Here is a 7,755-nt window from a genome sequence, read left to right as displayed (position 1 = left end):
GGAACAAAGAAACAGAATTTCCAAAGGATGAGGCCCAGAAATCAGGATTTTAAAAAGATTCCCAGGTGATATTAATGTGCAGCCAAGGTTGAGAACCACTGCTCTAGATGGTGGTTGCACAGGTGTTCGTGTTTGTAACCATGTTTAAACTGGACCTATCCACTTAATGCGCTCATTTTTGGCATGAATGTCACATTTCACAATATAAAAAACAAACAAGAACATAAAGGGCAGAGATAACACCATTTTTCTACTACAGTGTGATGCATATCTCTATTAATATAGTTTCACACAAAATATAATATGGAAATATTCATCTTTCATAAGAAAACTTGAAGTGACACAGCATAGCCTAACATCTTGGGCAGAGAACTCAATAAGCAACAACATAACAAATGGTTCACTGGAACATTTGCACCTCCTCCCGGCATGGATCATTTTCTCTTGGGAAGATGTGCTCATCGACATCCCACTTTCTGAAGTACATCTTAGTAGAGAAGTCAAACAGGGAAACTGAATAATGCAGCCACATCTCCATCGCACGTGCAAAATGCTGGCTCATGCGCTGATCATACGCACCTCTCTCCAAAGAACCCGTGCTTAGGAGCCCACTCAGGAAAGATAATGCCGGCTCTAGCCTTTCAGGCAAAAGTCTGTTTGTGCTTTTACTTATAAGAGAGCAGAAGGAAGAAAACAGGGCGTCGATTACACTGCAGCTGGGCTCTTCGAGGAGCCTGACTTGGAGAGGAGGAAACAAGCCCTCTATTCAACACTGAAATGAGTGCTCTCTCCTCCACCGCAAAGCTGACACCCTCAGCGTTCACCTTGATGATGTTGCCGCAAACATTGCAGAAGCTTTGATTGCACTTACGCACGTCTGGGGCGGCAAAGCAAGAGGCCAAGCGCCCGGTGCAATGCCTGCTCTCCCCCGAGGAAAGTCAGGAGTAAAGAAAGTCAAGCGGGTGGGAAATAGAGAGACAAGCAGGAGGCCACCAGATGGGTAGGGGTGCAGGACTGGGTGAACACGGTGAAGGGATTCAGTACAAATGGGCAGTTATAAAAGTCATGGGGATGGAACATACAGAATAGAACATAAAGTCAGTAACATTGTAAACTAGGCATGATGCCTGGTGAGTACTGGACTTATTGGGGTGATCACTTCGTAAGGGATATAAATGTCTAACCACTATGCTGTACACCTGAAACTAATGTAATATTGTATGTCAACTGTAATTCAAATGTAAATTTAAAAAAATATTTAAAGAGACAAATAAGAGAAAGACCCCAGAGGTCAATCCCAAGGTCGCCATCTACCTGCTTACCTAATCTTCCTCTACCTACTGGCCCCCAACACGCCTCATGCCTTCCCATCTCTGCTTTTCCTTATACTTGCCCCCCTTCCTTCTCCTCCACAATGTCCTCCCCGAGCCTAACTGAATCCTACCCACCTCTCCAGGCCCGTTACTTCACCAGTCATTTCCCAGCTCAGCCCGGCCCACGGCACCTCCTCTCCTCAGCTTCACTGTAACACTGGCCTCAGTTACTCGTGCCTGGTGTTCCTCCTCCTCTCAGACTCCTCTCTGCCCTCGGCCCTCTGCCCGCTCCTCAGCCCTCCAGGGTTGACACCCCTCTGTTCACTCAGCTCCCTGTCTCGCAATCTCACCCACTGCTGTGGCCAACCATTCCCACATTCAACTTCTCCCCTTTGTTGTCTCATAAGCTCAGAATGTTCAAAACTGAACCCCCATGTCCTCCCTGCACCCCCAAACCTGCTCAGTGAGTGTCATCAGCACCCGCAATGGCTGATGCCAGACACTGGGTGGTCATCTTTAATGTTTCCTCTGCTCTGGCCCCTCACCATCGGGCAATCACCAAATCCTGTGAATTCCACCTCTTCTTAAATGTGTCTACATATCTCCACCTCTGCTGCCTTCCCATCCCACCACTCTCTCCAACTTGGATGTTTGCAACGATTTTCCAACTCTGCCTGCTGCGTCTGCTCTTCCCTTTCAATCCATTCTCATCACAGCAGCCAGAGTGATCTGAAAAAAAAAAAAATCGAATCTGCCCGGTTGGTGTGGCTCAGTGGTTGACCATCAACCTATGAACCAGGAGGTCATGGTTGGATTTCCAGTCAGGACACATGCCCGGCTTTCAGGCTCGGTCCCCAGTGCAGGGCGTGCAGGAGGCAGCTGATCAGTGATTCTCTCTCATCATTGATGTTTCTATCTCTCCCTCTCCCTTACTCTCTGAAATATAGATAGATAGATAGATACATAGATAGATAGATAGATAGATAGATAGATAGATAAATTTTTTTAAATCAGATCATATCATTTTCCTGCTTTAAGCCCTTCAGATAAATTCCCAATACCCTTTGGAAAAATTCCAAAACCATTACCCCAGAGCCCAGGCCTCCAGTCAAGTCTCCCCCTACTGCTCCCTCTTCACGGCATCATCCATTGTCCACAGGTCCCAACCAGCCTGCACCTTGGACCGGCCTTGGGAGCTTTAAAAGCCTCCCAGTCTCAGCCCCACCCCTGGAGAGTTTGACTACTTGGTCTGGGGCAAGGCCTAGGGCTTGACTTCCCAGCTTTCCAGGTGATTCTAACCTGCGCTACATTCAGCTACACATGAGAACGTGGGTTTTAGTTCCTCCAAAAGCGCAAAGCTCTTCCCGCCTCTGGCCTTCGTTCTGTGGCTCTCACCCCTCCCCCCCTTCTCCCAGCTTCTTTATGTGCTTCCAGCCCCAGCTTAGCTCTTACTGCATCAGGGATCATTTAACAAGGATTTTCCACCCGACACAAGCTTGTATCAGCTCCCCCTGCTATACATACTCTTCACATCATTTCATTCTTCTGGTGAAATTGTTGTAGCCCTGCCGTGTGGAGCCATGCACACAATGGAAAATCAGTACCCTGGGCAATTCTTCCCATCAGAAAATTTGGGACAACACTGATCTAGTTCAAAACCTTCCTGTCCAGGGAACATCCAACCTGCAGCTGACACTGCCAGCACAGGGAGCCCTACAGCGGGGTCTGCCTGGCCCTGCGCCCCCCCCCCTCCTTGGGTTCTCCCCTGGACGCCACAAAGACCAAACTCCTGCCTCAGATACCTGAAGACCGTGGGCAGGAGACTGTGAGCTCCTTGAGGGCAGACACTGCAATGTGTTCTTGGGTTTCGTTTGTGTGGTTGTTTTAAATTGGTCATTTTTATGACATTTTACAGAAGCATAAAAGCAGCATGTGAAACAATGCAAAGATTTGCAACCACCCCCTGCCCACCCCGGGGAGTTAGGGTAGAGAAGAGTCACAGCCTGTGAAGTTGTTCCGTCAAATGCCACAAGCAATCATATATACTCAGGGCTTTCTTGTTTTCACCAAAGTAGAATCATAGTCCACAGGTTAGTCTGCAGCTTGCTTTTATTTTTTATTTTTCAGTTAATGATATATCATTAGCCTCCCTATAAGTCAGTAGAGAGACTCTTTTTTCTAATCCTATATAATAAAAAGCTAATATGCAAATAGACTGAGCAGTGGAACAACTGGAGCAACCAAACAACCAGTAGCTATGATGTGTGCTAACCACCAGGGGGTGTGTGAGGAACATGGCAGGCGTTGGCCGCAGCAGGATGGTGGAGCAGGTGAGTGGAGGTGCCAGACCAAGGTGGGGCACCAGTCACTGTCATCAGGGCAAGCCTCTAGTGGTTACTGAAAATTCTTTGCTCCTGCATACTGTGGTCTGCCTGGCACTCGCACCTGCTGCCAGCACTGGCCCCACTCGCACCCACTGCCAGTGCCCGGCACCGGTTCCTATCACTTGGCGCCATCAGCAGGTGTGAGCGGCGACTGCCAGCCCTGATCACCTCTGAGGGCTTCTCCACCTTCCCCTGCTCCTGTGGGGCAATCAGGGTATCAGCCACCGCTCACACCCGCTGCTGGCGCCGGCCCCAATCTCTCCACACCATCAGCGGATGCGAGCGGGGCCGGCGCTATCAGTACATGGGAGCTGTGGCGGCAGGAGCGGGGCTGCTGGCAGACAGGGGACCAGGGGCCGTTGCCAGAGGGGCCGAACAGGGATGCAGAGGATGGGCCAAGACCAGCCCCTGTGACCACTGCAGCATCGCAGCCCACAGTTCCTTTCAAGGTGCACAAATTCGTGCACTGGGCCCCTAGTTTCTATATAAGTAGAATTACACATGCTGGAGGGGTTAGTGCAATGGTATTCCTGCTTTTCTTGCTTGGCCAAGTGCCCTGTCCCCTGACCCACGTTAATACCTAGAGCTGTAATTTAAATTTTTGTATGGTCATATATCCTAACATAGAAGCCCATTCTCCTACACAGGGGAGCTGTCACTGTTTTACAGAAATGTAATTCTATTATACATTCTTTTCAGCAAATTAATTTTCTTAATCAAAAATACTTCCCCAAATCTTTCTAGGTTAATTGGTTTAGCTCATTATTTTTGATGACTGTGTAATATTCTACATTGCAGAGGTGTCTTAATTTATTCAATTGGTCTCATAATGATGTGCCTTCACTCTGCTCCCAGCTTTTTGCCCCTCTGAAAAATGCTGCCTATAACATCCTTATACATATATACCATATATGTCTAATAATAGGAAGCATTTCTAGCACTGGCATTGCTAGGTCAAATATTTATATACTAGAGGCCCAGTGCACAAAAATTTGTGCACTTGGGGCCGGGGGGATCCCTCAGCCCGGCCTGTGCCCATTCGCAGGCCAGGACCCCTTGGGGGATGTCCACCTGTCGACTTAGGCCCATTCCCCGGGGGATCAGGCCTAAGCTTGCAGTCAGACATCCTCTGGCAGCCAGGGAGCCCTTGGGGGATGTCTGACTAAACGCTTAGGCCCCCAAGGGAGCTGTGATGAGGAAGCTGGGTTGACAGAGGAGCCATGCTGTCCCACCTCGCTGCCTTGGGTCGGGTCACACACGGGACGCCTGGGCGGGCTAGCCGATCTCTGCTGCCCTGCCCGGCCGCCCCGGGTTGGGTCGCACACGGACACCCGGGCGGGCCAGCGGATCGCTGCTGCCCCACCAGGCCGCCCCGGGTCGGGTTGCACATGGGACGCCCGGATGGTGGCCAGGGGAGCTGGCCGATAGCTGCTGCCCCGCCCAGCCACCCTGGGTCAGGTCGCACACGGAACGCCTGGATGGCAGTGGGGGGGCCGGCCAATCGCTGCTGCCTCACCCGGTTGCCCCAGGTCAGGTCGCACACAGATGCCCCGGCGGGCCCGCGGATCACTGCTGCCCCACCAGGCCGCCCCGGGTTGGGTCGCACACGGGACGTCCACCGCCCTGGGTTGCAGATAGCAGGCCCAGGTGGCAGCGGGGCAGGCGGGATGGCGCTGACCCACCCTGCCTGCAGTATGCAAATTCGCAGCCATTTTTTGTTGGCGGTTAATTTGCATATCATGCTGAGTAGCCCATGGGAGGTGTAGCGAAGGTACAGTCAATTACCATGTTTGTCTATTATTTGATAGGATATGCATTGTTTTAAAAATTAATAGATGATGCTATACTGCTTTCCTAAAACACTGCAACTGTTTGCAGTTCCCCCAGGAATGTATGAGAACCTATTCTCTCCCTGCCTCCTTCTGGGCAGAAATAGTTATTGCTCATTTTAAGTTTTGTCAGGCTGGTGAGGAGTGTAAGTGATGACCTCATTGTTACTCTACATTTCCCTACCTACTTTTAGAATTGAGAATCTTTCCATATCTTTATTGGATTTGGTTTAATGTGAATTAACTGTCCAAATCCCATTTTCTGTTAGAATTCTTGTCTTTTTCTTGTGGGTTGTAAGAACTACATATTTTATGAAATATACAAAGCCTTTATCTTTCAGCTTCTTTGCAAATATTTTTCCAAATATACTCCTCTATTGATTTTATTTTTTTAAGATTTTTTTTATTGATTTCTAAAGAGAGAGAGAAAGGGAGAGAGAGAGAAGGAAACATCAATGTGAGAGAAAACATCAACCAGCTATCTCCTGCATGCCACCTACCAAGGACTGAGCCCACAACCGGGACATGTGCCCTGACCAGGAATCGAACTGTCAACCTTTTGGTGCACAGGACAGTGCCCAACCAATTGAGCCACACTGTCCTGGGCTCCTCTATTGCTTTTAATTATAGTATTTCTTTGCTATACTGTAGCAACATTTCTTTTATAACATACTAGAGGCCCGGTGCATGAACTCATGCATGGGTGAGGTCCTGCCGGCCTGCCCCAATCCAGGCTGGCCGGAGGGAGGAGCCCCGCCCCCTGGTCGAACTCCTGGCCGAACTCCCAGTCGAGGAGACAATTTACATATTAGCCTTTTATTATATAGGATGGATTTCCTGACTTAGTTATAGTCTCTTTCATAATTGAATTGTAGTTCTTCTGAGATTTGTGTTTGTTTTTCTCCCTTAAAGGCTTTACTCAATCAGAAATATAATTTTCGTATATGGTGTGAGATAGAATGCCAACTTTTTTTCTTCTATATGGATAAAAGTGAAACTAACATTATTTATTATATAAATTAAATTTTCCTTGCTGAATTGAGATCCCACTTTTATCATAAATTTAAAGTACATACTGGGAACTATTTCTTAAATCTCTGTCTTGTTACACTGATCTCCATATTTATTTCTTTTCTAATCAAACTTAATTGATTTCAAAGTCTTTAATTTATTTGCTTACAAGGACTTTCTATCCTGAGTATTCTCAGAGATCTAATCTTTCATGTGGACATTAAGGTAATTTAGTGCAATTCCCCTAAAATCTGTTAATATCCTAATTGGAAATCACATAAAATACAGAACTTAGTACAAGGGGGACTGGCCATTGTGTTCTATGAGGGTTTCTCATCAAGGACCATCTTTTCCATTTGTTCAGATTTTGTTTTATGTCCTTCATAAGAGTTTATAGTATTTACTTTTAATTTTAATTTATTGCTCAGTATTTTAATGTTTGTCATTATTGAGAATGGAATTATTGATTCCATTTCCATTTAATGGGACTTATTACTAGTGTAATGAACAGCTTTGGGTTTTTGTTTATTCTTTATCTGTCTACTTATCAAGTTGTCTTAACTCTACTTGGTTTGGTTTGGTTTTTACAAGAATCTCATGGTGCACAATCACTTTATCACCAAAAACACAATCTACACTGCTTCTTTTATTTGTTCACCTTACTGGGTTTGTCAGAAGCTCCAAGACAATGTTAGCTAAGAATGTTGTTAGTGGACACTACTTTCCATTCTTGTTATATTAAAAGTTTTAATGTGTTGCCTTTATAATACTTTTTTTAGTTTTTGCAAGTAGACTTTATTGGATCTATGTGGTTTTGTTCTATTCTTTTCTTCTATTTTTATTAGAGATGACTGCTGAAATTTAGGAAATGCTTTAGTAATATGTTTTCTTCCTCTTTAATTTATTCATAAAATAAATTATTTTGATAGATTTCCTGATACTGACTCACTCTTACATCCTTGGAATAAATCCTCCTTGCTTACAATGTACTTTTTCATAACATTGCTGGACTTTACTTGCTAAAATTTTACTTAGAATTTTGCATAAGTGAAACTGATCCATGCCTTTTTATTTATTTATTTATTTATTTATTTATTTTGGTGCTATCATTTTCATGCTTTGATATTCTACAGCTTTCATCAATGACCTTGAATAGTTTAGATAATATTGTGATGATCTTTTTATTTTTTTTAAATAGAGAAAAACTCAGTTCTGAAA

The sequence above is a fragment of the Myotis davidii genome, unplaced genomic scaffold (genome assembly GCF_000327345.1).
Source record: "Myotis davidii unplaced genomic scaffold, ASM32734v1 scaffold441, whole genome shotgun sequence".
NCBI lineage: Eukaryota > Metazoa > Chordata > Mammalia > Chiroptera > Vespertilionidae > Myotis > Myotis davidii.
The sequence above is the reverse complement of the archived record's forward strand: the minus strand, read 5'-3'. Positions refer to the sequence as shown.